Genomic DNA, 24,364 nt, shown 5'->3' with positions numbered 1-24,364 from the left:
AAAAGCAGGGAATTCGTGTTACTATTCGGTTCAAAATCTCTTGTCGTCGCGAATTCTGTCGAGAAATTTGAAACATAAAATATACAAAACGATAATCATGCCTGTTGTTCTGTATGGTTGTGAAACATGGTCGCTTACTCTGAAGGAAGAATATAGACTGAAAGTATTTGAGAACAAGATCCTGAGACGAATATTCAGACCCAAGAGGAACGGGAATGGGGAATGGCGGAAACTTCATAACGAGGAACTACATAATTTATACGGTTTACCCAACATTGTTAGGGTCGTCAAGTCTAGGAGGCTTAAGTGGGCAGGTCATGTAGCTAGAATGAAAGAAAGTAGAAACGCTTTCAAAGTCTTGACTGGAAGACCAATCGGAAAACGACCATTAGGAAGACCTAGGCGCATATGGGAGGACAATATTAAGATGGATCTCGCAGAGATAGGAATACAAAGTAGAAACTGGATCCAATTGGCTAAGGATAGAAGTCAGTGGAGAGCTTTTGTGAACGCGGCATTGAACCTCCGGGTTCCATAGGCCATAGAGTTAGTTAGTTATATTTTAATGACCACCTTCTATTTTCCACCTTAGAAACAGTACCAACCCACCTATATCTTGACCATGGTTTGATACTCGCGGTGCAACTTACCAGGGATGATTCCATACCGGGATCAAGTACCTGGGGAAAACCTATATATCGTCTGAAAGCTCTTGGCATGAGAGGCACGAAACCGTTTTCAAATCGCGAACAAACCCGCAAACTGACACTATATGGGGGCCAGTTTGTTGGTGTTTGAGACCCTATGTATAGTATATTCGACTGCCAGAACGTGACTTGGGTTAGGGTTTGATATCACTTGCACCCAAACGTACCCATTTCGTACGTGCCGCTGACGAATTTTAAATACAACGTGGGAGATGGTTTCTGTACTACTCGATGTATATCCATGAAACGTGGCATAAACCTCATTCGTCACTAGAGAAAATATACTTCGTACATATTCCTCTCCCAAGGACCCTAGTTTGTCAGTGTTGCCAACCAAGTATAAAAATAAGAAATTGTAAAACAGGTTCCGTACGATGAGACGTTTATACACCAAGCTTGGCAGAAACATCACAAGAACTATAGCTAAAAGATGTTGAAAATGGCATGAATGTCATTGAACGAATATATGAGAAAAGTGATAGAAGCAGCATTGAACAATGGAACACATAGTGTGAGTGTCCCCGTCTCCCAAGCACCCAAGTGTGGCAGTGTTACCAACCAATGCAAACATCCAAGATCTTCACGTGAAGTCTACAGCATTGACGGATATAATTAGAGTGTGACCCATACTAGGTTTGTAGTATGTGAGTGAACCCACAAGCACCCATGTTGTCAGTTATGTCCGCCAATGCGGTAGATTCATTGCAAGTCTTCCAACATGTACATGTTTCTGCCAAGCTTGGTGTATAAACGTCTCATCGTACGGAACCTGTTTTACAATTTCTTATTGTTATACTTGGTTGGCAACACTGAAAAACTGGGGTCCTCGAGACAGAAATATGTACGAAGTATATTTTCTCTAGTGACGAATGAGGTTTATGCCACGTTTCATGGATATACATCGAGTAGTACAGAAACCATCTGCCACGTTGTATTTAAAATTCGTCAGCAGCACGTACGAAATGGGTACGTTTGGGTGCAAAGTGATATTATAAAAACCTTACCCGAGTCATGTTCTAGCAGTGAGCCAAACAGAAACATGATGGGCTTAGGGGCTTACATGTGATGCATGGTAACATTCATTTTTACTTCTGTCGAATATGCCATACATAGGGTCAGAAATGCCAACAAACTGGCCCGATATAGGGTCAATTTGCGGGTTTGCCCGTGATTTAAAAACGGTTTCGTACTTCTCATGGCAAGAGCTTTCAGACGATATATAGGTTTTCCCCAGGTACTTGGTGCCGATATGGTATCATCCCTAGTTAGTGTAAAATGTGAAAAACCAAAGTCGGACACGCCTTGCAGATATGCAACCGGCGTTACGCCATACATGTTTTGGCCGGCACGAATACTGCCAGTAGTCAAAGATGGTCGAGATTGTTTTTCTGACACGCCATGAATGGTTCTACATGGGAATATAACTCTCATAATCGAACCTCCTTCAGAAACAGCGTGACAGCACTAGTGTCATTGATTTTCAATCTGTCTTACTAGTTAGTAGGATACCAATATTTTAAATCGTGATTTACAGAAAACACCGTTTCTGATTATCCCTACATATAATGTATACCCACATATAATGTACAAAAATATTATAGTGGACAAGATGATGATACAAAAATATTCAAAATGTTTTTGCAATGTCTTTACGATATTAGAAAACATTACAAGGAAAATGAAGGACACGGTATATAGAACTTTCAACCTTTATCACTATGTGCGTTTATTACTGGAGTAACAAGACCGGCAACACACAATTTGCTTAAAATCTCTGTAGGTCGAACAATCTTAGTAAAGTATCGAGCACGTGAAAGGTAATAAATGTTTTTAACAACATATGAACAACATCAAACTGTTCACTCCCACATGCACATTCACAATTATACGGCTTTAGACCGAATACCCTGTTGTACTTGGAACAAAATCAATATAACTCCTGTATTCTTCCTACTAATATGCCGAGATCGTACCTCGAATTTAACGGTGTGTGTATTTTTTTTTCAAGAAATGAAGATTGATTTTATTATCTTCATTCATCATTGCATGAGTTGAGTTGATTTTAATGTTCCTTTCAGCAGCGAGGCTAAATGAGATGTGGACCTACTGATTAACGTGGAATCCAAACCATATGCGATCCATCCGGGAATCGAACGCGGGTCTCCCACGACAAAGGCGCATACGCTAACTGCTTAGCCACGAAAGGAGCTCTCGTTTATCATTTTAGTAGAGTAGGAAACTGCCTGGGACAAACTGATAGGAATCTGTAAAAAGAATTTGGAGGTCTCTTTCTGTCAACTCCGGCAAGTCTAGGATGTCCGCAGATGTGACTTTCGCGAAAGTGTGTGTAGACCTGCCCTAACCATATTCTTCTATTTCAAATCCTAATGTGTTCTCTGCGATGTGCTGTCGTTCCATTTGTTGAACTTCCTCGTGGAGGCTATCATCAGAATTAAGATAATTACCAAAAAACTTTATGTAAATAAGAAGCTATTCCGGCATAACTATCCAACTTGAGGAAGCAACTTGTTGTTCAGTTGGTGACGTAGAAGACTATACTTGTCCAAGAATACCATGAAAGGCCTCAACAACCCAATGAATTTTTGTAACATAGCGGGAAAGGTTCACCTCAGCTGTTGTCAACTGCCTGCGCTTACCTTTCAGTGTAGGCATTAAAACTGTAAATCCTCTTTCTTCCAAATATTCAGTTGTATCCCGGAGCTCCTCCGTGCCTAAGCGGTTAGGGTACACACCCTTTGGCGTGGGAGATCCGGGTTCGATTCCCGGCAGGAGCTCATGTGGTTTGGATTCCACGTTCATCCGTAGGTCCACGTCTCATATAGCCTCGATGCTGAACGGGACGTTAAACTCAACTCAGTTGTATCCCGAAAGCTGCGATTCACACAATAAATATCACCTTATGCCATGAGAATCGCTAGTCCGTTTCGATTTTAATTATATATATTGGCCCTAGCATATTCCCAATATAACCAGTCTTAGTATAAATAGAAAATGGCTCACATAGAGGCTTTTTTTTGTCCAGAGTACGATTTTTATTCATGCTCATTATTTGACCTCTTGCCGTGTCGAATATATCCTCCATCAAAGTTTAGCACCAAACTGTCAACAGTATCGTGAAGTTTCATTGCCACAATAGTTTTTTCAATTGTTATGAGCTCTTCTCGTGAACAGGCTGCCACCCTGAACTTATTGGGTATTTTCAAAGGACGTCATTACAGATCCACACATATCAGAAACTTGCTGATTCCTTTCCAGCCCTAGAATCGCCGCACTAAAACTATTCCAATTGCCAGTGCGCAGTTTAAACAAAAACGTAACAGTAGTTAAATGACAGATCGATTATCAGCGCCATTAGGCTCTCACGCGGTTTCTCGAAGAGGTATGATTATTAGAATTGTACTGTCACGTAGAGCCATTCATGACGAGTCAGAAATTCAAACTCGACCATCTTTGACTTCTGACAGTATTCGTGCCGGTCAAAACATGTATGGCGTAACGCCGGTTGCATATCTCCCAGACGTGTCCGAATTTGGTTTTCCTCATTTTACACTAAGTAGCAACGCGAGTATATCAAACCATGGTCAAGATATATTATAGGTGGGTTGCTGCAGCTTCTATGATGAAAAATAGAAGGTGGTCACTCAAACATAAAGCAAAAATATTTGATTTTGAATATTTTCGACGCGCTAGTTTTCGGTAAGCCCCTTCAAGCAAAATATACGCATATATTGATTCATCCTGGTAACTAAAGTCGTTTCCGAGGTATGAAACAATTTTTGATTTTCGAATTTTCAACAATAAGTTTCAAATTCTAAGAAATTTGAAGTTGATTTTCCGGGCAAAGTTACCTTTGGATATGAGGTAACTTTCGTATAAATATCATAGCAATCCGTCTAAGGGCACTTTTCACCGTCTTATCCGGCTACACCCTTAAAAAACTATGCAGAAAGTAATTAATGCGTTATATTTCACGTTGTACTACAAAGGACTGCTTACAAGTTTAAACCTTCTACCATAGATTAACACTTCTCGCCTAACGAAAATATTTTATTTGCTTTTTAAGATATTATAGCCCAGATCAAAAACACAATCAGTACTCAGATTGATGACAATTTAGCAAGTAACGAAGATTGTAAATCCGAACTAACTATGAATGAATTAAGAGTAGGACTTTCTGAGAATTCATTTGCTGTACACACAACGCATCGTACCCGGTGGAAGAGTGTTACAACTAAAAAAATTGAACTTTTGAGTTATCATCGCTCAAAAGAGACTAGACAGAGAGAGAAGCGAACTCTACCTGGTGGTATTTTCGCAGAAAAGTAACTAAACAAATTACCCCCTAGATGACAGAAATTACCAGTATTCCAGGGAACAATTTTTATAGAACAAACTTTAAAAATCATGTTCCCACAAATGTGATATTTTTTACTTGTAACAGTCTTCCACCGGGTGTGCGACATGTGCATTCATGTCTCAAAATACATATAAATTTCCATGGATCAATTCTTACAATCGGAGAATGGCCAGGTCTACGGAACATACAGACAGGCATTTCGAACAACGAAAATTATGTATCGAAAACAAATTTAATATGCAATTTCATGTGTGTTCGAATTTTCGAACAATACAGCACATTGCTTAACCGATTCTAGGACAAAACGATCAGTAGGATTGTCATCACATAACGTCAACAACAAAAGTAATCTCAATCCAGGCCCGGACTAGCCCAGGTGGCTAGGCGGCAATTGCCACCCAGACAGAAACCAAATCAAAAGGAAGTCAAATGAAAATTTTAATAAAGAGAGGAGGTTAGGAGAAAGAGAGAAATGTGGAAAACGTACGTGACAACTAAATTCTTGTGAATAGTGATGGCGCCATCTGTACACATCAAGCTCTTTGAGCGTTTCATTAAAATTTTGTTGCTACTCACGTCTCCTATAAAGTAAGAATGGGCAATGCCAGCGTCAGAGTCATGTTCGTGAAAGTAAAAACAATAGTTAAATCCAACACGCTTCTTATCGCAGAATATAAAAGGGAGCGGAAAGTATTGTGGCCTGACAATACAATTCTTGAGAGCTTAGTTTCTTGACTCAGGAATAACAACAATTTGAAACCCAACAGAAAGAGATCTGAAATCACTATCATGGCGTCGAGGCGTCGCCTCTGTAACAAGATCCCGTGGTTTTGCCATTGTTCACTCACTCATGAGTATTTGCCTTCATCTTTCAATAGCTGCCAATTTATCAGCCAAGAAGTCGAACCGTGGTCAGTTATTCAAAGTCTGTTATTGTGAGGTAGTGTATGTCCTTATCGTGTCGTTTCGAAAATTACCGTAGAAACAGAGGTTACTACTATTGTAACGAGTGGATTATAAATTCGGACCTCTTGAATCTACAGCACTGACAAATGAAAATTATTAAATACTTTGTATGTAGGTGTTTCTTTTCAATAAAACTAAATTCTTGTGAACAGTGACGGCCGCAATCTGGATCATCAAGCTCTCTGAGCGTTTCATTAAACTTTTGTTGCGACTCACGCAGGGGCAGATCCAGGGGGGGCGATCGGGCCCAGAACAGGACATTTTCTTATTTTATATATATAAATAAAACCAATTTCAAAGTTTGGAGCCCTTAAAAGTAGCAGTATGACAACCCACCGCCCCCCCCCCCCCAGAAGTCGGTCCTGGATCCGCCCCTGGACTCACGTCATCTATTAGGACCATGTCAGCGTCAGAGTTATGCTGGTGAAAGTAAAAACAACTGCTGTTGAATCCGGCTTCACGATTGTTGTTGCATACTCATATACTACAATTGCTATTACAGTAAGAACTGGATATACACATAAAAATGGAATAAAATTACGTCAATCGAAATGAAAATTCATTACAACAATTTCTGCTAGCAATATTCAGATTTGCTATTGATAATTTCTTTCCTGATCTTTTATCACGTGGCACCATAGAAGATAATTCCATTACGACCACCCTATAGGTTTATATGTGCACACGATTTACATAAATACACACAATCTGTCTACTTGACATTGTTCGTGAACCACAAGAGCTTACTGATATTAATATTCTTACTAGAATATTTTGTCGTGCTTGTTTCGGAAGATATATTCTTCCCCCACGGAAAGATATTTCGGGCAATGTGCAGTGGGTGTTACTTTGCTGCTAATCGTACCTCTTGTACACGAATATTGAAACCGCCAGTGCTAACTTTAAATTAATTTGTCTGTAGTTCTTTATTAACAAATAGGGATGACCACGAGTCAAGTTTCCAGTCGAATCAAAGGTAATTTTCTCGAGTCGAGTTCCGAGCCGAGTCACTGTTTTTGAGGTCGAGTTTCGAGTAGAGTCGTGTTTGATAAATGGTTCGCTCGTTCAATTCGTGTTAACTTGTTTTGAAATCATGGTTTGATTAGATTAGAAAGCAAAAACTATGAGAAATGTAAGCAGCAATGTGGAATACTTTTACTGTTGCTCATGAGAGGGGACAATGCTCGTAACTAATCTCATCTCGATAACGAGACGACACTAGATTTCAATAACGAGACAGCCTATGTTGTGAGCACCAATGTAAGTATATACTGTAGTTCTTACCATCAAGTCTGAGACCTGCACTGTCAAATCACAGCTAGTAATATTCTAGAATAGTACGCTTAAATAAATTAGTATTCAGTCAGTCACTAGACGAATATGTTTTATTAACCGAAAAGTATAATGCAAAGTGTGTACACAAATATTTAGATGCAGAAATATTGTATTCATCGGATATTCCAAGATATAAAACTGTCAAAAGAAATGACAATGTATTACATTCCAATCAAAAAGCAGTAAGAAAAATTAGATCTTACTTAATATTGTATTAAGAATTTGAAAATATAAATTTTTTAAAAATATTGTTCTTACTAGGACATTTTTAAACGTAGAGAATAATTTTAAAATATTAAATGGAAGTTGGACGAAATATCATTTGAATTTGACAAATAATACGCATACTTTTGACAAAAAGATTTAGCGAAACTGATAATAAATTCGACTGTAACATGATTTAAAAGAATCCCAAGGATACAATCAACATGACTCTAATAATCATAGAATACAAGGCGTACATTGTATTATTGATCACTGGAAATATTACATTACGTAAAATTAGTAAGGTTACTAAATAAATACAAAATAAATAAAAGTACTTACTGTATTTATCGTAGTATTATAATGCAAAAGTCGAATCTGAGTTTGATGCAACTTACCTAAAAGAAAAAGAAAGAATAATAAATTAGAAAAAAAGAACGATAATAGTATGCATGCTAACGGGCCGAACAACGAAATTATTAGGTAAATAATGTATTGTAAAAACACACACATATACACAAAATATTTAGAAAACTACACATATATGGCACGAAACAATTGAACTAGTCACTCTTAAAAGATAATACACTCACCAGCCAAAACATTATGACCACCCGCTACGATTTGAACGAAGTCGTTGGACCGATGTAAGAGGCACAAACGCAACAGAATTACTCGCCAGATGGTGACGAATCTCACTTGATCAGTCAGTGTGATGCTTGTGTGTAGAATGAGGAAGGCCCATGATATGTAAGAGTTTGATTGGAGTTAGATTTTAATGGTTAAAAGGCTGGGAATGAACATGTGGGGAAAAGTGCGACTTGACGGGTGTTCGCGAATATTGTATGTTTTCCTTTTTCATGTAGATTTTAAATTTGTAATAAAAATGGACGTAGTGCCATTTGAATAAATACAACTTCATTTGAGTTGGCAACATCTAACCTTGTGGTATTACAAACTATGTCAAATAATGTCTCCCTTCCGATATTTGCTAGTTTAAAGGTTACAAGGGCGTATCAAGATAAATGATCTACCCTGTATATTAATGTATACGCACAATGAGAACCGCGTTCTGTTAGATCTGTGCAGTGGCAAATGTACGGAAAGAAAACGTTCTCAACTTAAAAACAAGATCAAAAATGATTAAATGCCTTTGAAATGTAAGTACGAAAAGGGATTTTAAAAACTGTCAGGTAAAATAGGAAAAAGGAGGGAAGCGTTGGGCAATTGCAACAGAGAACAAACTTGAAGAGAGTTAAAAAGGTAAAAAAATATTGGTTAGAGTACTATTTTAGAAAAAGAAAACTGTACGGAGACGTGATGTGCGTAGCAGAGACGAATAGTATGACATGAAAGAGAATGCATTTGGCGGACGATAATGCGAAGTCAGTCCTCAGTTCCCTACGACTGAATCGCAACAACAGAATAAAGTTGAGGATGACGACGATGAAACTATGGTATCCGAAAGAAAATTAAATAATACTTGAAAAGCTTAAAAAACACAGTTACTATATAAAAAGCAATGCAAATATTATTCTTTGCGAAACACTTTGTACATTTTTATATTTCTAAATGATACAGTAGCAAGATCAATATTGCCTTGTATAAAACTATAACCGCATCCTAATCGATACATTAGCTTCAAGCTTACACGCACATTAATTAGATCAACACAGTCTGCATAAGTCGCATTAGTTCTTCACCCTGTGTTTGTTTTCCATTCCCAGTCTCATCTTTTGAATAAACACACTGACAAGAGCTCTACGCCTGAATCTCTCTCTCTCTCTCTCAGCACTATCTACCAACAACGTCCAAGCTGGCTTATATTTACATCCCTTGAATAAACTCGGAAATGCTAGATGACAAAGGTTTCTGCCATCGCGTGATCCCCGTATGAGGCATTAGACATATTCGTCTATGTAATACGTTATGGTTGATTCGTTTCAACGGGCGACGGACCCTGGGATCTAGGAAATTGATCTGATCTCTATATAGTCGAGCCATCTTTCATCTGTTCATTCTTGCTGTGTGAACACCAGAGATATAATTTTATCATTAATCTTTCAGCATTAATAATAGCATTAAATTTAGTCAACATTAATAATAGCAAAGAATATGTACTTATTTTCCTGTCTCTATACTGAATTTTAGCTTTAAAGAAAACAATTTCAAAGAATATTAAATATACATATTTTACTGAGTCAATGCTATACACATTTTACTATGCGTCAAAAGCATTTCTTCACCACTATATAGTGAAAAAATACACAAATAAAAATACAAATCACCTAATTTCGACTTTACTATCGACATTAAAACAAAATAAGCTAGAAACAGACCTGACCCCAAAAGGGTCACATTTTATTTATTTATTTTTTAAATAAAAGGAGCACAAAAGTCAAGTTCCCGCACTCAGTAATGAATAGAAAGGTTTTTGAAGGACACTAACAAAAGCCCCCTTCCGGTAGACATAGGAGTTCTGAAGATATAAGGAGGGAAACTACAAACGTTACATCTCTCAAGATCTCCCGGGCCAATGTAAAGAGGCAAAAATAAATAAATAAAATAAAAAATACAGCAAAAAGTATAATAAGATAAAAAATGCTGCACTCTAAATTGGGAACAAAATGTTACAAAATGATCGAGATAAAACTCCGATAGATGAAACATCCGGGGGATATGAGATATGAAAATTTATTTTTTGAGGAATGTAAACTTTTTCCACTGGCGTACCACCAATAGTAGCTCGCGTACTACAAGTTGAGAAACTCTGAGCTATAGAATTCGATTATCTTTATTTGATTATCATACGATGATAGAAGCTGAAGAAAGGAGGGCTTCTGTTTGCGAGACACAGTGTGTTTAAAAATGGGCATTTCGATAAAATGTTACGGGAGTCTGAGGTATCTATCCTCATCAGTAAATGTAGATTCACAAGTTCACAAGTTAAACAGTGAACTCTCCCTCTTTGGCGCGCCTTCTAATGTAATGAGACTGAACTTCGTTGGAATCGACTGAGCCATGAGAACTCGATCGCTTGAAGTCAATTCATTGAACATCAAGATTCAGGTGTAAAGACTTTTTTTTTAAGTGTGTGAGCTACATCTTCCCACCCCAGGGACTTAAAGTGCTACCCAATGATGGAAATCACATCACAATTGACCTATCAATAGGAAGATTATACACAGGGTGTTTCACAACAACACCGACAACGTTTGGGAGGTTATTCCTGACACCGAGATAAGACAGAAAGTACAAACCATCCTGGGTGCATAAATGCTTCCTTTCGGAGTTATAGGTTGCCGAAAACATGAAAAACTGAATTTTAAAGGTCCGTAACTCCAAACCTATGGGACGCATTAGTCGGGTCAAGACTTCACGTAGGAACAAATATATGCCCTATCCAAATATCCAAGTCTCAGAATCCTAAGGTATTCACGAAGCAAGTTACGGGCATGTAATTTGAAGTACCGGTACTCTCCAACTACCACTATAAAAATTATTGCGGAAGTACCGCAGGATTCTGAAACTTGGATGTTTGGATAGAACACATATAAGTTCCTAAGTGAAGTCTTGACCCGACTCAGTCGGTTCCATAGCTTTGGAGCTATGGACCTTTAAAGTTTATATTTTCATGTTTTCGGCAGCCTATAACTCCGAAAGGAAACACTTGTGCACCCAGGTTGGTCTATACTTTTTGTCTTATTTTGGTGTCAGGAATCACCTTCCAAACGTTGTCGGTGTTGTTTTTAAACACCCAGCTTAGCCTGCTACGGCGCTTTGTAGAGATCCTGTCTGCGACCTTACGGTCAAAGACAACTTGTAACTAACCCTGTATATTAGAGAAATTATTAGCGTAGCATTTTGTAAAAATACTTTTATATTGGAGAAATTTAATAATAAAACTGGTAGTGGGAGATGGATTCCGGACTCGCTTTTTATTAACGCTCTACCTATACCTATGTGGTACAAAGTTTTACAATATATTACTTCTTTGGTAGTTCTTCGTATACGCGAATTAGAATTAAAATAATAAATAATGGGCAAAAATTAAATGTAATCTTATATTCAGTGAGCTAATGTAACGCCTCAAAACTAGTTAAGCTGAAACTTGCAGTCACTCCCAACGTATATTCTAATAGCTATCTGGCATTAATTAAAACCTTAATCCAGTACTCGTTGCGCTGTGTCATGATGACAGTGACCACCTCGAGCTTTTTCTCAGAAATGTATCAAATTATGTATCTATCTTTGCATGGGGAATCCTGGACTCCGCGAAAATTGTGCAAAATAAAAACAATGTAAGATGTAACACTTGAAGGAAATTTAATCCCTGTATTTTCACATTATTTGAAACAATAAAGCAATATCTTAAAAATTTATTTTATGTTGAGCTAACTTATCAAAAGTATCATAATTAAGCCTTATATTGGTCTACAGAAATCGAAGCGAACAAGCTATATAAGATCGTCTTACGAGAATAAAATTCACGATATATATTTGTACGAAAGCCAATGAATCATGAGTAAAAACACGTTGTGAATGGTTGAAAAAGCATGCTAAAAACGCCTGCTATTTAATCTCTGTGAATCCCGTGTGTCGTTTATAATGAATGTGACTCATAAATTTCGGAAGCTTTAGATACCTTGTAACTGTACACGATACTAAAACCAATGTTACAACTTTTACTTTTGTAGAGCTGGTTAATGTTGTAGAAAAATGCGGCTGCCGTAGTTAAGATATTACAGGAAATATTGATATAATATTATAACGAATTAATATGTAATGAACTAACGCTTAGGATATTTCAAAATAACTAGCAATTACATCTTTATATATTCGACATCATTTTCACGAAGATGTTTGTAATTCAACAAATAACACTTTTGATATTCCATTCGCGTTTATTTTATTTTACTTAACTATTCAAACACACTGATTGCGTTTATTCTCAGAACGTTTATTGTGATTGTACACAGAATAAATATTGAATAAAAACACTTCAGATGCCACCTTTACAACAGATAAATGCTACACCCAGTGAGAGGGGAAAAAAACGCCGGAAGTACTTACTCAATCCCTAATATACACTGGGCAAACGGGACGTAATTTAAGACTAGATGTGAGGAGTATATAAGTTACATACAATTAAATCAACCAAATAAGTCAGCATTAGGACAACGTGCAATACAAGAAAAGCATAAAATTTTGTTTGAAAAGGCGTCGGTAATTGGGAGATCCATTCATGAATATGAAAGATTACTGAGAGAAGCAACAGAAATAAAATTATACGATAATACATTGAAGAGAGAAGGTTTGAAAGTAAGTGAAATTTGGAATATTTTATTACCACGATAAATAAATATATAAATAAGTAAGAGAGCGAAACCAATAATACTATGAAGAAAACTATTAGTATAAATTTGAATCAAACTGTAGCAATATAATTGTTAAAGTTTTGAAATATACGATTACAACCACCCACATATTTTAATGCTACGTTTATATGTTTGTGGACATTTATATGTTTGTGGCAAATTATTTTCATAATGCTCGGAAACCACAAGCTCTAGAAAGATGCCGTTTTCACTGATCGATTGTAAATTTTGTGTATATAATTCAGTTCTAATTGAATATTTTAAAAAAAAAAAAACAGCCGTTATTTCTTTATTGCATTTTTTAGATGTACATTGGAAGTAATGAAATTTTAAAAAGTAAAGCATCAAGTTATACATCCCAACACCACACATTTGTATACGGGGTAGTATACCTCTTCGGCGTTTCTTTCATGGCCAAATGATAATGAAAAACGAAGGATAACTATTTCTCCAGTCTATGATGAATCTTTATTGTTTGGAGTGTTTTGTTCAATGAACACCATATATCACTGACATTATAATTAATTGTGTGTGTAATGTATTTGCTTATTACATACTGCATGCAAGAAGAAACAAAACACACATACATGAATTAGAAACTGCAATCGGAAGTAGGCTCAAATCTTGCAAACGGTGCGAGATATTGAAAAAGTCTCCCCTTTATAGTACCCCTTGCCGATTTTTATCAAGACGTCTTTCACTTGTGCATGTAAAGGGACATGTACAGATGTTGTGAGAATGACAATAAGATACATGCCCATATGTGAATAATGTGCCGTGTAGAGAGCGTAGGGTCAGCTAGTGTAACAATTAAAATTATATTACAGTAATTGTACAACAATTCCCCGAATTAATACAACTCTGAAGATAAACGCAATCAATGCGTTTGAAACGTCAACCATTAAAATATACACGGATGGAATATCAAAAGTTTTAATTATTGAATTAATGACATCTTTGTTCGCAAGTTTGTGATTTCAAATCGTTTCAATTTGTTTTTATTTGAGTTGCTGCTTCTTTATATGTCAATACCCACAAAACATAAATTGTAATACGGTCTTCATATATCCTCAGCAATAATTTGTTAATTAATTCATCATAATACAATGTGTCAAACTGAAGACAAACACTCTGAAGATTTAAATCACACCATTGGTGATGAACACATTCTCATGCGAGCTTAAGGTCACCACAAAATGACTGCTTGAGATTCGTAGCCAGATACGGAGTTGGATATAACATGAATGTTCTTTCTCATTTCCACGCTCTGTGAACCAGAACGTGAGCCCTTTTATCTCCATGAACCGGTGCGTAATCATTTTAATGACTAGCTCCAGTCCTTTCATCTTGTAGCAAGATGGTCCGGCGTAGTGACGAGGGAAAAAAAATGGTTACATCCAATTTCGGAAATAAGGGTTTTCATTATGAATAAAGTGCTATTACATAAACTGATCTAGGTTTTCATTATCTTTTCATAAAGAAACAACGAAAAGAAAAGAAAACTCTGATAATGGAGTCGAATTACAAATGCAGCAGTTGTGATTTAAGAAATTACTACTCAACAATTTGAAATCCGATAATGATAATACGACATTTGTAACAGATTATTAGTAAGATACTTAAAACATTTCACTTGGTATATTCACTCATACTGGCGCAAATCCCGGGGAGATGAGGGAGACATCTCCCCTCCAATCTTGGAACTGGAGGACTATCCCCCAATAATTCAATTTGAAATGCGTTTTTTTTGGGGGGGGGAGAAATGTGACGATTTGTGTCCGATTGCCACACAAAGACAAGTCAGATGAAATTGATGCCCCCCCCACCACCAGACAAAGCCTCAAATCGGCCACACACACCCATGTTGCTCCCAAGAAAACAACTCTGCTCCCCTAATTCTCCATAGCAGTTTCTCAAGTTCATAAATATTTTGAGCATTGCTTTATAAAAAATATGGGAACGTTCTTACCCTTCCTTCCCCCCCACACCCAATGTTGAAGACAGATATGCGCCGTTGATTCACTGAAAAATTGTAATGATGTTCATAACGATTTTATTTATTTATTTTAAATTTTAGAAACAAACGCAGACATCGAACTAGAAAGACAAAAGTATTTTCTCGGACAAATCCACCAATAAATTTCCGTGCATTTGCGAAGGAAGATCCGAGAAGCCACCAGATAATTTGGAGAATCGCGCATGCTTGAGAAGCACTCCGCAGCCGCCGGGAAAGAAACTTACAAAATAAAGCTGTTAAATAGCATGTCAGCACAGGTGTATGTCGGAGTAAGTAAGACCAGCAGGTATCTGCAGATGTCTGCAGCACCAAAGGAACACCAAGATCAATACTTCACGAGTTAGAAACCATAAACCTCACATACTCCTTTAACTCCTCCGGCTATTTCAATTCCCAATTCAATAACGGTTAGCTCCCTTTGGTGTGAATCACCAATTTGCTCCTAGTCCACCGAAATTCATTTTCTCCATGTGCTCTCAACCAGCTCTCATTCACTTGTTTCGTGTGGCGTCGACTCAGATTTCTTTTCCAATACAGCCAAACTCACCAAATACAGCCACGCCCAAAACTTCTCCACTCTCATTTTTGACTCATACATATTTTGAAAAAAAGAAAAAAGAAAAGAAAAGAAAGTGGTATGTGTCGTCTCGTGAGTAAGCGAATAGTCTTGGGCACGGTTCTGGTGGGCGTGGTTTCGAATTCAATTCTCAATTATGACTGGAAAAATTTGAAGCCAACCGTAAATTTATAGACTAGCCAATCAATGCCTGCGAATCCGGTGGAGATAATGTGAAACCAGAACTCAACGTAAGCAATGTCTTAAAGAAAATGTACATAAATCTTAATTAAAATTAATTAATTACTTGAAGAATTCATTTTAAATATATAATGGTTTCGTTACGTTTCACTAACATTACAATGTTAGTCATCTAAAGTCAGCAAAAGTAATAAAGACATGTACTGTACATCAAGTGTGCAGAGTAGAAGAGAGATTTTTAAAAGTGTGCACTATGCATTATTTTTTGTGAGGAACTGAATACTGACCATCTCCCGACATGACTGCTTCAGTATAAGAATTAAATAAGTCTGAGGATTCGGACAGGTGGATGCATTGTTGTTGGTTATTTAAAATTCAGCATTTGTTTTCAGCATTTTGGGGCTACATGAGACTTAGATCTGAATGTCATGGAATCTGAACCACATAGTCACCATTGGGAACTGAACTCCGTCTTTGCAACGAAAGGCAGTAATAGCGAACCTTTAGACAACGGATGCAGATAAATCCAATTACATATTTGGTCTGTTTTAATGCAACAATTCCATTTACTCCGTTCGAGAAGAAGGAAGGGAGAATGATGAACACCGGGAATCAAACTCAAGGACAAGCCAGTGCGAACGAAATATATAACAGAGTACGACAGTTTTTGATTTCGCAGATTGTTGCATAATATAAAAATTTCTTATTTAGAGAAAGTTTAAGCAAGTTTCTACGTCAAGTTAAAACAACAGCTAAAACCGACAAAACAAAATTGGAAATGAAATAATTGAGTTGAACGTCCCACTATTATGCCCTTTAGGCTAAGAAAAACGAAGATTAAAGCAAGTGAATGATGATGGAAGAATTAGAAGGTGGGAGGAAACGGGAGTACCCCGAGAAAACCCACGAGAGCGATGCTGTCCACCACAAACTTACTTGGCCGGGGATCGAACCAGGGACCCCACGGACCAGAGATAAGCGCTCTACCACTGAGCCACCGTGTCCCCAAAATAGAATTGGTTATCTCACATTTTATAGATGGCAAAGCTATACCCACTACATAAGTAAAAATATATATATATATATATATATATATATATATATATATATATATATATATATATATATATATATATATATATATATATATATATATTTCACTCTGCTCTTTAGAACAAATTTAAACTATAAAAATTAACCATATACGTACAATTTAATATGAACAAAACTGCCCAACAAACTAAGTATTACCTTCTAGATCACCTTGATTTCAACAAATGTAGATCGCCCAAAGGAACACCAGGAAACATAGAACCAATAATCAAATAGCCAGGTACATTACAGGACAAGATCGGATTAGTAGTTAACAACAACGTCGAATATTTCAAAGTATTCTCCTCCATTTACAGCTTCAGCATAAGATGTAGGACATGGTACTATAGAACATAGGCAGAAAATAATGTAATATATTTCCTGAAGTATACTTGTCTCACAGTCTTTCGATTTCCAAACATAAGCATGACCTTTATATATTACCTAAGACAATAACCAATGACTGATAAATGTGAATATCTTGTACTCTTTAATCTATTAAAACTCTTCTACTAATCCTGTTTCACAAATAATGATCAAGGACTTCTCTTGCTACGATGACAACGTGAAAAGGAACTGAGAAAGGTGGTATTAAAAGCACTGGCATTTATTGTAGTTTTATAATTTGTCTTCCAAATGCTATTAATGTTTCCCTGCAAATAATTCAAATGACACAGTGCATTATGCGATCATATATACATGTAGCAATATTTGTGATTAATTTTATATTAACCTTCTAGCATACAAAATCAGCAGATATTTTCAAATATATAGGGGCCACGAAATGAGTAAATCGTGCCTATAATATATGGTAAATGACTATCGCTCTGTATTTGAATTTCCAGAATATAACAAAAGAAAATAAAAGCTAGTAAAGCATGGGGGTAATTCCCCATTGTGACAAATGGAAAGCTCGACGAGAATAAACGTCTACGCATGTCACCGTCGTTTGCGTTGAAAATGGGCTGAATAAATCTGAACACCCAATATTCATCTTTCTCTCTCGTCTCATTTTCTATCTCTCTCTCTTCTCCCTTCAGTTTCCGCGCTGCTAGTCTGGTGTTAGCTACCGTACTTCATTCTATTGGCTAAAAGTTCTCCGCTTCCCATTCCTGATAAATCGTCCCCGCATTTAATGCTATCAGTAACGGTAAACACATTTGTGAAATACCGTTCTTTTTTTTTCATCACAAATGTACACGTATATACAAATCGATAATGCAACTCTATGAAAATCGGTGCATTTGCTATAATGCTGGAATTCATATTTCTAAGTTTGTTTTCTCAAAAAAAGAAAAACACTATAAAATTAGTTTTTTTTTTTTAATTTTACGTTCTTTCTTTTTAACTACGAATTAACATTGATTTAGTTAGTATGAATTAACATTAGATTGATTGATTGATTAAGTTTAATGGGGACGTCAGATCGCGGCTATCTGTCCCCGTCCCGATAAACTCGACTGCTCAAAACACGAACTGTCGTAAATACACGTTAAAAAGTACAAATCGAAAGATAAACGCTGCACAACACAAAAGGTACATGAACAAATAGAACAGAACAAAAAGAAGAATAAACAGCAAACTAAACAAAAAAAATAGTAAATAGTAAAAAATAACAACACTCAACAATAACAATAAATAAGAAATAAACAACAGTAACAATCAATACTACAAACATTAGTATAGAAGGCATATAACAACAATAAAAAGCAAGAAGTGAGAATTAAATATAAAAGTGCAGCAAAAGATTAAAAACACTCGGAGAACGTGAGCAAAGTTACTATCGTGTATAAATGAGATTACTCGCGGAACAATATCAACGTCATTATCCAAAGCATGGTTAAGTGTACGCGGCAGTCCGTGACGTTCTGAGATCCGGGTATTCAGGACATTCCACAAGAATATGTTGAATACTCAGTGGGATCACACATTCCTCACAACACGGAAGATTCACACCACGCAGCAAATAATTATGCGTCCGATAAGCAAACGTGTCAGAACGACTTCATCTTGACGACTTAAACGAGAGGATGTCTGCCACACTCCAAGGACTGGTTTGACTGCGTGAAGTTTATTGTTATTTGTCTGGCCCCAGTCTGTTTAACAATGAGAGCACATCAAACTGGAAAATAGATACAAAAGATCGGAGAGAGAGTGCTCCAATGCAACTTCGACAAAGGCGGTGTTCTTGGCAACGGTGTCAGCACTCTCGTATCCCCAAAAATTAACATTAGAAAATTAGAAATTAATTAATCCAACCTATAAGTTAAATGGTTAGCGTGAAAGGACTCTGGTTCGATTTCTATAAGGCTACAGAACCGCTAGTGTTAGGCCAACATCGTAAAGTAGCTGAGAGGCTACTTCAAATAAGATATAGTGAACTCAACACAAGATTGCTAGATAAGTCAATTCTCTGACCACGTCAATTAAAACTTTTTTTAAAAAAAAGTACACTATTTTACAGAACGTAAAAACTCCGATGAAGGCACTAGTAGGGTAGGGAAGGCACTAGTGACACTTCTATACCTCTGACTTGGTTTAGAATTATACACGAATGGAGGCAAGGAAGAATATGAATACTTTCTGGAAAATAAATGACAATCATTCTTACATTTGGGTGAGGGTTTCGCTCCACTGTCATCTATTTCCAGAAAATATTCATATTCCTCCTTGTTTCCATTTGTGTATAATTCTGAAATAAGTCAAAGGTATAGAAATGTCACCTAAAAGGTATATAAATGTTTATAAGGTCACCTAAAAATTCCCTTTGCGCACGAAATGGCGCTAGTGTCCAAAGGCATGGCGAAATGGCGTTAGTCAGGGTATATGAATAATTTCACACCTGACAACTGAAGTTAGTAGATGTGGAGAAAGAGTTGGAATTCTTTTAATCAAACGTTATGTATTGCGCTGTGAAGGAGAATGAACTTTCCGCAAAACTGAGCTACACTTCACAATTATATATATATATATATATATATATATATATATATATATATATATATATATATAATATATATATATATATATATATATAAAACGAAAATTCTTAAATTAATACTTTTCTGACCAGAGTATACACTTATTTGTTAAAATTAAAATAAGTCGTAACAGTTTCAATAACTTAACGTTATCTTCATCAGACGTTAACGGGCAGAATTCAATGAATGGAAACGTTCTACACTGTAAAAAAAAAAAATCATAGGTACATTTACAAAAAACGGTGGCAATCTGTTTGAAACTCCTCTATGTAAAACAATTTACAGCTATAAAGTATAATAACTAATGTGAAATGGTGTAAAATTACATTTTTTTTCAATAAAAATATCATACTTTCTTATAAATTTACTGTAAATTAAAAAAACAAAAAAACCAGAAAATCTTGTAATTTAATCTAAGGAAATGTATATCAACTTAAAAAATGAAGGGTAAATAATTTTACATTGATGTTTGGCAATTTAATTACCTAAATACAAATATTTTTTTTCAGTGTACTCCCCTCACCCAATAAACAATAAACGTGCGCTCTGCATACGGTGGTGGTGTGAAGTTCGTTATGGCTTACGATATCCATGGGATCATCTCGCACTATGTCGTGCATCAAGGGAAGACAGGCCACGGGTTGCAACCTACTGTTGCAACTTCTTGCAACACCACCTTAGTCCTGCACTCTGGAGATAGCGACTGTACGTTCGGACACGGATTCCACGTACATGTTGTCCACAATAAACACGTATGGACTGGGATGGACGCAACAGAGGTAAACTCTCTACCACTAAGCCACACACTCCCATGCCATGAAGCTAAGGAAGTATGGAGGTTATTAATGTAAGCCTCATAATATGGTTCTATTCTTCGAGCTTTCTACGGTTTATACTCTTTTACGGGTGATTACGTATTTGACCATGCCCGAATAACGTAGATGATAAAATTAATAAGTATTCTGCTTCAATAAAATCACCGACTTTTCAAGAATTCTCAAACTTCAACAGATATTAAAACAGGTGATCGATTAGCTTCTTGAAATAGGAACAAACTCATTACTAGATTATGTAGCAATATATGCAACACTCACATGCAATGAGAACAAATTTGTACCATTTTACGCAAGAATAGTTCTACCATATTATATATATATATATATATATACAGGGTAGGATTCAGAAGTAATAAGCCTCACTTTATACTGACGCTGAGTACCCTGCAGCGCCCTCCGCTTAACAGCAACGGTGGTGGTGGGTGTTGGCTTCACAGCGCAACGCGGGTCAGTTGGTTCTCAGCTTTCGGAGCGGTAGTATCGGCCTTAACAGTAGCCCCTATACGGTGGTGTGTGACACACCGATATGGGAAGTTTATAAGAGCAACGCTACGCGATCAAATTTTGCTTCCAGTTGGGCAAGTCTCATTCCGAAACGTTCGCCATGCTTCAACAGGCGTTTGGGACTGAATGTCTGTCCTATTCTCAAGTCAAAAAGTGGCACAATGATGGCCGGGAAGATGTGACTGACAGACTCCGGTCTGAACGCCCATCGTCGGCCCGTACTAATGTGAATGTGCAGCAAGTGCGTGATTTTTTGAACACGGACGGTGTTTGAGTCTCTATCAAGTAGCACAAGCCCTGAACTTATCGGAGACAACGGTGCAACGCACTGTTACCGAGGACTTGCACGTGCGGAAAGTCTGCGCGAAACTTGTGCCGAGAGTTTTGACTGAAGAACGGAAACGAAACCGAGTGCTCCGATGCGAAGAACTGCTGCAATTGTGCGAAGGTGATCCTGCCTTTCTCGAAAAAGTGATAAGCGGCGACGAAACTTGAACTTTTCAGTACGATCCAGAAACAAAACGACAAAGCGCTGAGTGGCACACCTCAAACTCACCCCGTCCCAAGAAAGCGCGGATTAGCAAATCGAAGACGAAGACCATGCTCATCGCCTTTTTCGGAGTGACGGGCATTGTCCACTATGAGTTTGTCCCGCCTGGACAGACCGTGAACGCTGCTTACTACCAGGAAGCCCTGAAAAGGCTGAAAAGAAGCGTCGCGCGCAAGCGCAGTGACATCAAGGACAGCTGGAAGCTTCACCACGATAAGGCCCCCAGCCACACTGCTTTCATCGTCACCGACTACCTGATCCGAGTCAACAATCCTGTGGTATCCCAGCCTTCATATAGTCCGGACGTGTCGCCTCCTGACTTGTTCTTGTTTCCACGCTTAAAATCAGCGCTGAAAGGAAAACGTTTCAACTCCATCAAGGACATCAAAGCAAATGTCAAGGCAGCCCTTGCAGCCATCCCGGAACAAGCCTTTGGGGAAGCCTTTGAGTCATGGAAAAGCCGCCTACAGAAGTGCATTGATGCAGAAGGTGCCTATTTTGAAGTCTATTAGTCAGTTGTACCGATCAGCTCAATAAATCTGTGTTTTTGAACTAATGCTCATTACTTTTGAATATCTCACCCTGTATATATACAAATATTTTACGAGAAGAGCTTACCTCCTTGTCTTATTAAATTCGTTAATGAATATAAGTAACTACGAGGTAGAGAATAAATATGTACTTCAACCTTTATCCTTCCCGTAGATGGATCACTGGTAAAGCGCTCACTTGCAGTGAAAAGAGCTAAGGTTAGACTTAAGGTGGTTTGTAAGTTAGGTGGAACATACCAATGCCTTTCATTAACCCGTTTCCTACGTCAATTTTTATTTATTTGTATTAATTTATCATTAGTCTCCTTTCTCTACGAATCTCTACGAAGTTACACATTCTTTTTTTCCCTTTGTTATTTTCTGGTGTAATCGTTGTCCAAATTCATCTATGAATCTGTCGCTAATCAAGGTATAAAAACTTCCAAGAGTCAATGGAAGCTAGAATAAGCATAAAAATACTAGTGTAGAATTATTTAACCAACCACAAATAACTGGTTTCATTTCTTATTTCCTCTTTACAAAAAATAGAAATGTATATCCACTTGTTCCTCCTTCCGGAGACATAAGAGGTATAAAAATAACCACGCATGCATAGTAGTGGATCAAAAATAAACCTCTCCACCTGTTTCTATTGATATATATATATATATATATATATATATATATATATATATATGTATGTATACATAAACACACATACACCTGATCGACGATGAGAGAAGACCTGCTTTGTGACGTGAGGTCACGGGCGGGAGCTGACCTCTCGAGAAACTAAAGAAGATCGATTGTTGTACGCAGGCTTGGTTCGCGCGGGTCGGGTCGACTGTGTTTTAGCTGGGCTGAGGCTTTCTAGATGAGAACGATTCAGCATCGAGATCGGAACACAGTGAGTGAATGTCTCTCTGCATCAACGCCATGTCCGGCAGTTCCTCCGCGGAAGAAGTTTCAGAGGTAATACAAATAAGTGCGTTTGTATCTATGTGCCAATGAATGTTTCGTGCTTTCTCTTTCTCTCTATTTTCACTCCCGTCTCTTTTGCACTAAGAGACAAACGTTCTGTGACTACTGTTTTTCTCTATTATATGTTGTGTTTCTCCGTATTCCGTTGCATGTGATCTACCGTTCCCTCAATGTTACAATGAACACACGTTGCCCGCAAGCATGACCGTACAGAACTGCAAATTCCGACGAAATTCAGCGGTACAGTTTCATTTGTCTTTTCGTTTTTTTATTCATATAAGAAAAGAAAATGAAATGAAAGAAATAACTAGTAAAACCATGTTTCCGGTTTGAAACACATGCAATTGTATTTTATTTAAATGAGTCTATAGCATGCTTCAACATCATCTCACGAGATCATCAAACTCAATTCAAAATCAGAAGTCCCGTGCTGAGCTGTCCTTACAAAAAGCAAACATTCAAAAACGATTATTACAACTTATATTCTTTATTATTATTTAAACGTCTATCACTATATCTAAGAGATCATTTCAACACAACCAATTAAGAGGCCTCATCACTGTGAAATTAAAATACCGCTAATTTTACAGTAATTATGTGATATCTTTAAATAGATAAAAGATAATCGAAAAGTGGAACAAGATCTCCCTAGACAATATTATTCTGCATGAGATACTGTTATTACGACTCATTTATCTGTTTTCGATTTCCAGACATTTAGAAAATCGGCATTTATTTTCGCGTTTCTAAATAACTGCAAACGGAAAGCTACTAAATGACTCGTGATATCGGTACCTCATGCAAAATAACATCGTCTAGGGAGGTCTTGATCCACTTTTCGATTATCTTTTATCTATTTGAAGATATCACATAATTACTGTAAAATTAGCGGTATTTTAATTTCGTAGTGATAGGGACTCTTAAGAAATGTGCTCATTTTGATTTTTTTTAAACTTAAAAATTAAGATTTTGGGAACGTATGAGGCGTTCCGGGTAGTAATAGGAACTCAATATAGGCTTGTTTTTAGGAAAAATGCATTTTTAAACTTTGTTCATAAAGGTGAAATCGATAAAGCGTTTTTCTATCAATTAGTTATTGTTGTTTAAATTTCTATTATTATTATTACTTTGAGTAAATAAAAAAAAAA

The 24,364-nt window shown here is 36.9% G+C and overlaps 2 protein-coding genes across 3 annotated transcripts in view; one reads left to right on the top strand and one right to left on the bottom strand.

Annotated features, from left to right (window-relative positions):
- Window positions 1-24,364, bottom strand: part of LOC145668685 (uncharacterized) — a 742,633-nt gene that overhangs the window by 301,630 nt on the left and 416,639 nt on the right. The gene's annotated exons all lie outside the window — the stretch shown is intronic.
- The window catches only part of LOC145668686 (uncharacterized), a 50,394-nt gene continuing 49,132 nt past the window's right edge, over window positions 23,103-24,364 (top strand). The window contains exon 1 of the mRNA XM_081736756.1: window positions 23,103-23,207. The gene's annotated coding sequence lies outside the window, so the exon portion shown is untranslated. The remainder of the gene's footprint in view (window positions 23,208-24,364) is intronic.

The sequence above is a fragment of the Thermobia domestica genome, chromosome 13 (genome assembly GCF_964235325.1).
Source record: "Thermobia domestica chromosome 13, izTheDome1.hap1.1, whole genome shotgun sequence".
NCBI classification, from domain to species: Eukaryota; Metazoa; Arthropoda; class Insecta; order Zygentoma; family Lepismatidae; genus Thermobia; species Thermobia domestica.
Note: the sequence above shows the minus strand (reverse complement) of the source record. Positions and strands in the feature narration are given on the sequence as shown.